The sequence below is a fragment of the Mercenaria mercenaria genome, chromosome 2, assembly GCF_021730395.1.
Source record: "Mercenaria mercenaria strain notata chromosome 2, MADL_Memer_1, whole genome shotgun sequence".
NCBI classification, from domain to species: Eukaryota; Metazoa; Mollusca; class Bivalvia; order Venerida; family Veneridae; genus Mercenaria; species Mercenaria mercenaria.
In genome coordinates, this window is record NC_069362.1 from 91,096,524 (window position 1) to 91,104,965 (window position 8,442).

The window sequence follows — 8,442 nt, forward strand, 5'->3', positions numbered from 1 at the left end:
ACCACAAAATCTATAGACCTGCACTGTCCCTATTGAGTGAAGTGGGCAGAATTCCTGTAATTCACCTCAGTACTAACTTCATTCTCCACAAGCAACTGACAACTTCTCCATCCACACATCATCCAATTTTTTTTCATGAAAGACAAAAAAAACAAAACAAACTGGATGAACCACATATCAAAAAGCTCTGGCCTAAAGATGGTAAATAACTTTACATATTTCACAAAGCAGGATGTGGTAAAGGAATACACTTAATTATGTTGTTCCTGAAATTTTCATCCAATGGTAGCTCATCATTAATTAACCTGCTCTTTCTTGTTTATCATAATTTTTTGGTTATCACAAGTTATTATAATTATACAGTTTATCTAGACAATTTGATGATGTCAGTGAAAAGAGAAAATACTGATCATCCTTTGATTTTTTTTTTAATTTTAAGCATAGATATAACAGAACTGCAATTCATATTAAAGAACACTGTATGCGTACCCAAGCGCATAGAAAAATTCTGCAAAAAATACTGTGACTAAAATTTTTTAGATGAATTCAATCAAGTTGCTCACTATAGTAGATCTACACGTCTGAGACTTCTAACTTAAGTTTAACAAGCACATTTTGAATGTCTACAAAAACTGTAATGTTCTGAATTTATGACACATCAGACTGCTGTTTGCTTTCAAATGGAGAAACCGTAAGCGAACAGCATGGATCCAGACCTATCAGTAAAAACAATAACGATGTAAAACAATAGCGTGCAGAAGTTCAGCTTAGACTCGAAGACTTTTATGAACGTCAGAGAAAATGTTACAGACTACGGCAGTACCATATATGTACACTTACAATAAAGGTGTTGATAAATGACAACTGTCAGTATTACTCGATATTTCTCTATTAATGTTTGTGGGTACAGAAGATACTCCAGTTCCAGAAGCTTCCCTGGTTCTTCAGCATCCCTGGCATGCTAAGTTTGTAACTTAAGTTGGAGGAGCTGGGGTTCGACCCCTGGCTCTGTACAATGATGTGATCACAATTACTTTGTAATGATCTTCCATTTATTCTAGTATAAACATATGACCTATGACCTAGAAACTAAATCTTCTAGCAACCATGCTTGACTTCCCTGCCACAGTATTTGATAGATACATAGTTAGAACTGTATATTATAATTATTACCTCCACTGTAATTTGTAACACATAATACAGTCTTAAAATGAAACTTAGAATTTCAGTTTACTATAATATTAAACACTGACTTTTGTACCTACAGCATATCATTTAAGATGTAACAAGAGCTGTCGGAGGACAGCAAAGCTCAACTATTCAACAGCCTTGTCAATTAAATAAATATAAAAGTCAAAAAAGGGGCATTATTTTGTAAAAATGCCAATTAGAGTTATGAAACCTGTGCATAGCATGTCAGATTATGAAAGTGAACAAGTGTGTGATGTTTCAATCCATTTCCCATTAAAGGGTACTGAGATAGCAGCTTACATACAAAACCTTAACCCAAAATTTCTAAGTTGAAAAAGGGGCATACTTTTGTAAAAAAGCAAAATACAGTTATGGAACCTGTGCTATGTAAGTCATTTTATTACTGTGTATAGGTATGTGAAGTTTCAATCCATTCCCACTAGTGGTTACTGAGATACCAGCTTACTTACAAAAACTTAACCAAATTGGGACGCCAAAGCCGAAGTTGGCGCCAATGCAGATGCGGACACCAACACATTGGTGAGTCCAATAGCTCTACCTATTCTTTGAATAGTCAAGCTAAAAACTGCTTACATTTTAATTACACAAGGTTACATACAACCTTACATTTTCTTTATCATTATACATTACATACATGATATACATGTTCAAAGGTGCTTTACATATAAAGGAAGCCACTCCATTGTCAAATGATGTAACTGTCCCAATACCTGGAATACATCTGCTGAAGATACTCCTTTTCTGTCATTTTGAAATAGATTTTTTCTTCAAATACTGTAAAATCATTTAATTTCATGGGCATGAATTTTCGTGGTTTTGGTCAAAACGGCAATTTCGTAGGAATATGAATTCGTGGATTTCTACTTTTGAACATAAAATGAATGGGAATTTTACTTGTTCATTGGGATTCAATTTCACGAAAATTAGTTCCCCATGAATATAATTGATTTCACAGTAACAACATGAAATTTTAATGAAGCTCATAAACTGAATGTTGACATCTAAAGAAAATTTAATCATTTATGGCATCTTAAAAACCTTCATAAATTTATCTGACACTTTCTAAAACTCTCAATGCGGACATGAAAACTCTCAATGCTGACTGCAAAACCCTGCACAGACTGATATACTGAAAATTGTTATGCTTACTGTAAAACTCTCATGCTGACTGCAAAACCCTTCACTGACTGATTAAACTCTCAATGCTGACTGTATAACTCTCAATGCTGACTGCAAAAGCCCTGTTCTGACTGATAAACTCTCAATGCTGACTGTAACTCTTAATGTTGATGATAAACTCTCAATGCTGAGTCTTAAATCATACACTGACTGATAAAACTTTCAATTTTGACTGTAAAACTCTCAATGCTGAATGTAAAAGCCCTGCACTCACTGATAAACTCTCAATGCTGACTGAAACTCTTAATGTTGATGATAAACTCTCAATGCTGAGTCTTAAATCATACACTGACTGATAAAACTTTCAATTTTGACTGTATAACTCTCAATGCTGAATGTAAAAGCCCTGCACTCACTGATAAACTCTCAATGCTGAATGTAACTCTCAATGTTGATGGTAAAACTCTCAATGCTGACTACAAAAGCCCTGCACTCATTGATAAACTCTCAATGCTGAATGTAACTCTCAATGTTGATGGTAAAACTCTCAATGCTTACTGCAAAAGCCCTGCACTGACTGATAAACTCTCAATGCTGACTGTAACTCTCAATGTTGATGGTAAAACTTTTGTGTCAAGTTTCTTCAAAATCCATCAAGGGGTTCAAGAGTTTCATAGCAATGACCTTTCACCCCTAACTATGACCTTGACCTTGAAGCAAGAGATCAAGAACATACACTCTGCACGTTGTCTCGATGTGTGGAACATTTGTGGCAATTTCTTTACAATCCTCCTGAACAAGCAGTTCAAGAGTTACACAGCAGACACGAAACACACTCATATGACTATTGAACCCTAAGTGTGACCTTGACCTTGAAGCGAGCCATCCAGATCATGTACTCTGTAAGTCATCTCAATGTGGTGAACATTTGTGGCAACCTTCAAGCAGTTCAAGAGTTACAGAGCGGACATGAAACACACTCATATGACCTTTGACCCCTAAGTGTGACTTTGACCTTGAAGCGGGCCATCCAGAACATGCGCTCTGCACTTTCTCTTCATGTGGTGAACATTTTTGTCAAGTTTCTTTGAAATCAGTCAAGTGGTTCCAGGGGTTTTTTTTACCAGGAGGGGAAGGGGCCTAGGCCTGTGATTTAGGGAAAAAAATAGCTCAGTATTTGGGCAAAAGGGAATAAAAAAGCTGATGTAAAGTAAATTTTGGGGGAAAACTGCATGATTTAAAAGAAATTTTCTGAGGGGAAGGGGCCTATTAACAGCCCCTATTATGAAGAGAAAAAAACTCTGGGTTCAAGAGTTACAGAGCAGACACAAAATTGCTAACGGATGGACAGATAGACAGACGGACACCGGGGCTATAACATAATACGTCCCTTCGGGCGTATAAAAACTATTTTCAGCTACAGTTGTAACAGTGACTACAAAAGTCTGTACAGGGACTATCACAACTCCCTACAGTGACTTAAAACTCTACAGTGACTATAAAATCTCCCTAATGTGACTTTAAAAACTCAACAGTGTCTAGAAAAAATCTCTACAGTGACTTTAAAAACTCTCTACAGTAAACTTTAAACTACCAAATCTCTCTATGGTGGCTATCAAAACTCTCTAAAATACTGCAAAAACACTAAAATGCAACTGCATGGGCTAAAAACTATCAAAACACTAAAATGCAACTGCATGGGCTAAAAACTATCTATGCTGACAGTCAAAACTCTACAATGTCTGGAGCTGGATCACAGAACCCCACTATAAGCCTTTCATTCTGTTGAGTTACTGATTTTAAATAGTTTACTTTTAAAATAAAAAACAAGAAAAACAAGCCTTAGATGTTAGATGTCCAAATTTATCCAAAATATGTTCACATCACTTATACATGTAATACAAGTTAGATGTATCACATCTGACTTATACATGTATATATACCTGATCACTGATTATTAACACCACATTGATTATTCATTAGTGTACAGAGTCAAGTTCACAAGTTTATATTTTATACCTATGATGGTAAAGCTTTAAGGCAAACAGTAGGGGAAACTTCCCGTTCGGGAAATCATTTATGGGTTTTTCCCTACTTCCTGAACGGGAAACTTGTTACTTTTTATAGTAACATGCTTCCCGTTCGGGAAGCAATATCGAACGTTTTAGACCCATTTCATTCAAAATAGCCGGTGCATAAGAATATACACAAGATCTTCAAATTGAATATGCCACATTAAATTTGAATGATATATCTAAATTTCTACCGTTCAAATTTTTTTTAAATGTCTCATTGAATTTTTTATTTGACAGTGAAATTGACCATTTTCTTCAGAAATTGCTTAAAATCAGTGTTTCCAGAACTGGAAACCTAACTTCTCGATCGGGAAACCTAGCCTTTTAGTTACTTCACAATCAGGAAACTGAAAGCATTCAAAAAATTTATTCTTTTATTTTGTTATAATTAGTTCAAATTTCAAGTTTTCAGGGAGTTGTGATCCTGTAATTTGATGTGTCTGGTGCCCCAGGATTTAAACAGACTCATATGAGTTTGGGTTCAAAGGCAGTGGGTCAGTTATTTGAATATTTACTTTAGACACATTCAAGATTTTGTCTTGTGTGACTCCAGCATAGTTTCTGACGTAAATGTATTTCTTTCTCCTTTTAGGTCGTCTGATTTTTAAAAAAAAACATCTATGAGGTATTGTCGTCACTTGATCGTTGGCGTATGTGTCTGCGTTTGTTGATTATTTTGTTTAGGTGCACTTTTTCTCAAACATAGTAAGGGTAACAGCTTAAAAACTTTGCACATTAGGGGACTATTTATGCCTAGAACCACAATTCTGATATGCATTTTGATAAAATAATTGCCCTTTACTGTACTTGGAAAATTTTAGTTTCTTGGTTAAATTTTTTGTTTAGGTCAAAAACTGTAAGAGCTACAGTTTTGAAACTTTGCACACTTGTTTATCATCGATCATTCGGGACTATATAGTTCAAGAACCATAACTCTAATCAGTATTTTGTCAGAATTATGGTCATTTTTGTAGTCTTAGAAAATCCCAACTATATCTTTTTAAGATCTCTTGTATGTGTTACTACATAATGCTCAACTTTTGTCGGTGCTTGACTCTGAATTAGAGCTTTGCAAGTACAAATTTTAACAGTAAAATTCAAATCAGAGTTATGAGGATTGTTTCTCCTAGTGAAGACTTTGATAGTAAACAACTATTTTAATTTTCAAGTCAAAATCTTTGATAGTAACAGAGATATTTGACTTCAGCAAAAACTTTTTCCAAAACAAAGTCTAAGTTAAAAAGGGGCATAACTCTGTCAAAATTCAAATCAGTGTTATGTGGATTGTTTCTCCTGGTGTAGACTTAAATAGTAAAAAACTATTTTAATCTTTGATAGTAACAGAGATATCTGATTTTATCAAACATTTCTACACTACAAAATCAAAGTTAAAAAGGGGCCTAACTCTGGTAAATATCAAGTTATGAGGATTGTTTTCTGGTGTAGACTTTGACAGTAAATACCTATTGTAAGTTTTAAGTCAAAAACTTTGACAGTTGCAGAGATATTTGACTTTATCAAAAACTATAACAAAAAATCTAAGTTAAAAAGGAGAATAATTATATCATAAGTCAAATCAGAGTTACATGAATTGATGTAGACTTTGATAGTAAATTTTTTAAGACTGAAGTCATATTTTTGTTTTCTTCTCTTTTTAGGTTTAAAACAGTCTGAAAGAGCATTTGTCGCCTTTGCGTTTGGGTGTGCAGAAATGGAAGACATGTTAAGAGATTGTAATGCTGTATCAGTTATAAACAGAGACACAGAATCCTTGATTAACTTGAATTTTGATAAATATAAAAGTGAAAGAAACAAAGTAGTTACATCTTTTCTTGAAAGTATCACATCTGACACAGTGAAAACACAAAATACTGTAAGAGCATGTGCTGCATTTGAACAGATTTACAGTTTGAGGTAGATGCATCTTATGGCCCCAGTTTTCTTTATGATTAATGTTTTACAATATCCAGTTTCCTTTATGTTTAATGTTTTACAATATCAAGCAGCACAAGGTTAATTGTCTGTCAGTATTGGTTCTAATCTTTAGCTCGATTTTTAAAAGAAAAAAGTAGAGCTGGCGATGGCGTCACCCTTGATTAAAGTTTTTTAAAAGTCAAATATCTCTGTTCCTATCAAAGCATAAACTAGTATTCCAAAACAATATATACTCTGAAACCAAACCATGAGCTTATAGGGACTTGTCACTGCTTTATTTCTATGACATTATAAGTAAACCCCTTTCATATTTTATCGTTATGTTTTGTAATATTGTTATATTATCATGTATAACATGTATAATAAGTTACCTAAAGAACAGAATTTAATTAATAATATTTCTGGTTCTAGCATATGACAGTATACTACTAAAGCTACTGTTTCGAATTTCTTAAGTTTGTTCAAAAATTTTCAATTTGAAAAATACATTTGGTATCAACTTGACCGTTGATTTTTTTGTAAATATTCATGTGAAGAATACAAACAATCTGGAAAAGCATTATGTATCCCTCGTGAACAAAATCAGAATTTTACATTGTAAAACATCTAGCATCAAAAATTGTCCTGCTTTTGGTATTTCTCAATATCACTTTGTATCAAACTAGATACTATGAATTTATTACTGAAAAAAAGATTTGGCATCAATTAAGGTAAAAATTGTACCTATACAAATATGTATAATAGTATCGGACTGTGTTGCTTGATCTACTTTCTTTGCATTCTGTATAAAAGTTTTAAAGTTTTCAATGTAGGAGACACAGCCTTTGCAATATGACACTAGTTTGTGATTTTCATATTTATGTAGTTTATCAAGTTTTTTCAGATCTTACTTTGAAATGTTTCTTCTGGTTCTTATGACTTCGTCTGGCTTGATATTCCATTTAGTATGATAAAAAGATGTGCCACGCAAATAAGAAGAATTTCCTGATTGGGAAGTTAGGTTTCCAAATTGGGAAACTCTGCTTTTTTGTAGTTCATTCAGAAAAAGGGCAGATTCAATGTGAAATTAAAAAAATACTAAGACATTTAAGAAAATTCTGAACGGTAGAAATCTAGATATGTCTTTTAATTTCAATATGGCATATTCAATTTTGAGATCTCATGTATAGTCTTATGCACTGGGCATTTTTAATGAACCTACATAAAATATAGTGGTTTTACTTCCTGAATGGGAAGCATGTTACTATAATAGGTAACAAGTTTCCTGTTCGGGAAGTAGGGAAAAACCCATAAAAAATTTCCCGATCAGGAAGTTTCCCCTACTGGCAAAGGATATATTTACATATTACCAAACTTCAAATAAGCATTTATTGCATTTTCTATACTATGTAAATATTGATATTAAAATGCAATATGATGCCCTACAATAATTTTGCAATTTCATATTCAAAATTTACATTCTTATCAATTTGCTACAAAACTGATTAATTAAATGTCAAACTTACCAGACACTGCTGGTGTCAGAAAATTGGTTATCTTTTTCATTAGGGTCTGTATGATTCATGTTTCAATGCTTTAATAATTGTTAAGAGTTTTGTGCCATTTTCAACAGTACTGCGGGCAGTTAACCTAATCAGTGTACCTGGATTCTGTACTAGTACTAACCTGCTCTCAGCTTCTCAACATGAATCAGAGGTAGAGAATGAAATGACTTCAGACACAATGCCTTCTATCAAATTGTCAAGAACATACACATTGCCAGCAGTCAAACTGGAACAATGACCTGGCACTCTCCTAATTGAACTAAGCCTCTCAACTTATTATTACTTACTAATTAATTAGACAAGAGGACCATGATGGTCCTGAATCGCTCACCTCTTCCCACATGACCCAGTTGATAAACATTCAGACCAACTTTCATACAGATCCCATGAAAAATATGGCCTCTAGAGAGGTCACAACATTTTTTCATTATTTGACCTACTGACCTATTTTTAAGGCACGTGACCCACTTTCGAACTTGACCTAGATATCATTAAGATGAACATTCTGACCAATTTTCATGAAGATCCATTCAAAAATATGGCCTCTAGAGATGTCA

The 8,442-nt window shown here is 33.7% G+C and overlaps 1 protein-coding gene across 1 annotated transcript in view; it reads right to left on the bottom strand.

Annotated features, from left to right (window-relative positions):
* Window positions 1-3,880, bottom strand: part of LOC123564559 (Ig-like and fibronectin type-III domain-containing protein 1) — a 95,613-nt gene extending 91,733 nt beyond the window's left edge. The window contains exon 1 of the mRNA XM_053527261.1: window positions 2,362-3,880. The gene's annotated coding sequence lies outside the window, so the exon portion shown is untranslated. The remainder of the gene's footprint in view (window positions 1-2,361) is intronic.
* Between the last annotated feature and the right edge of the window lie 4,562 nt (window positions 3,881-8,442).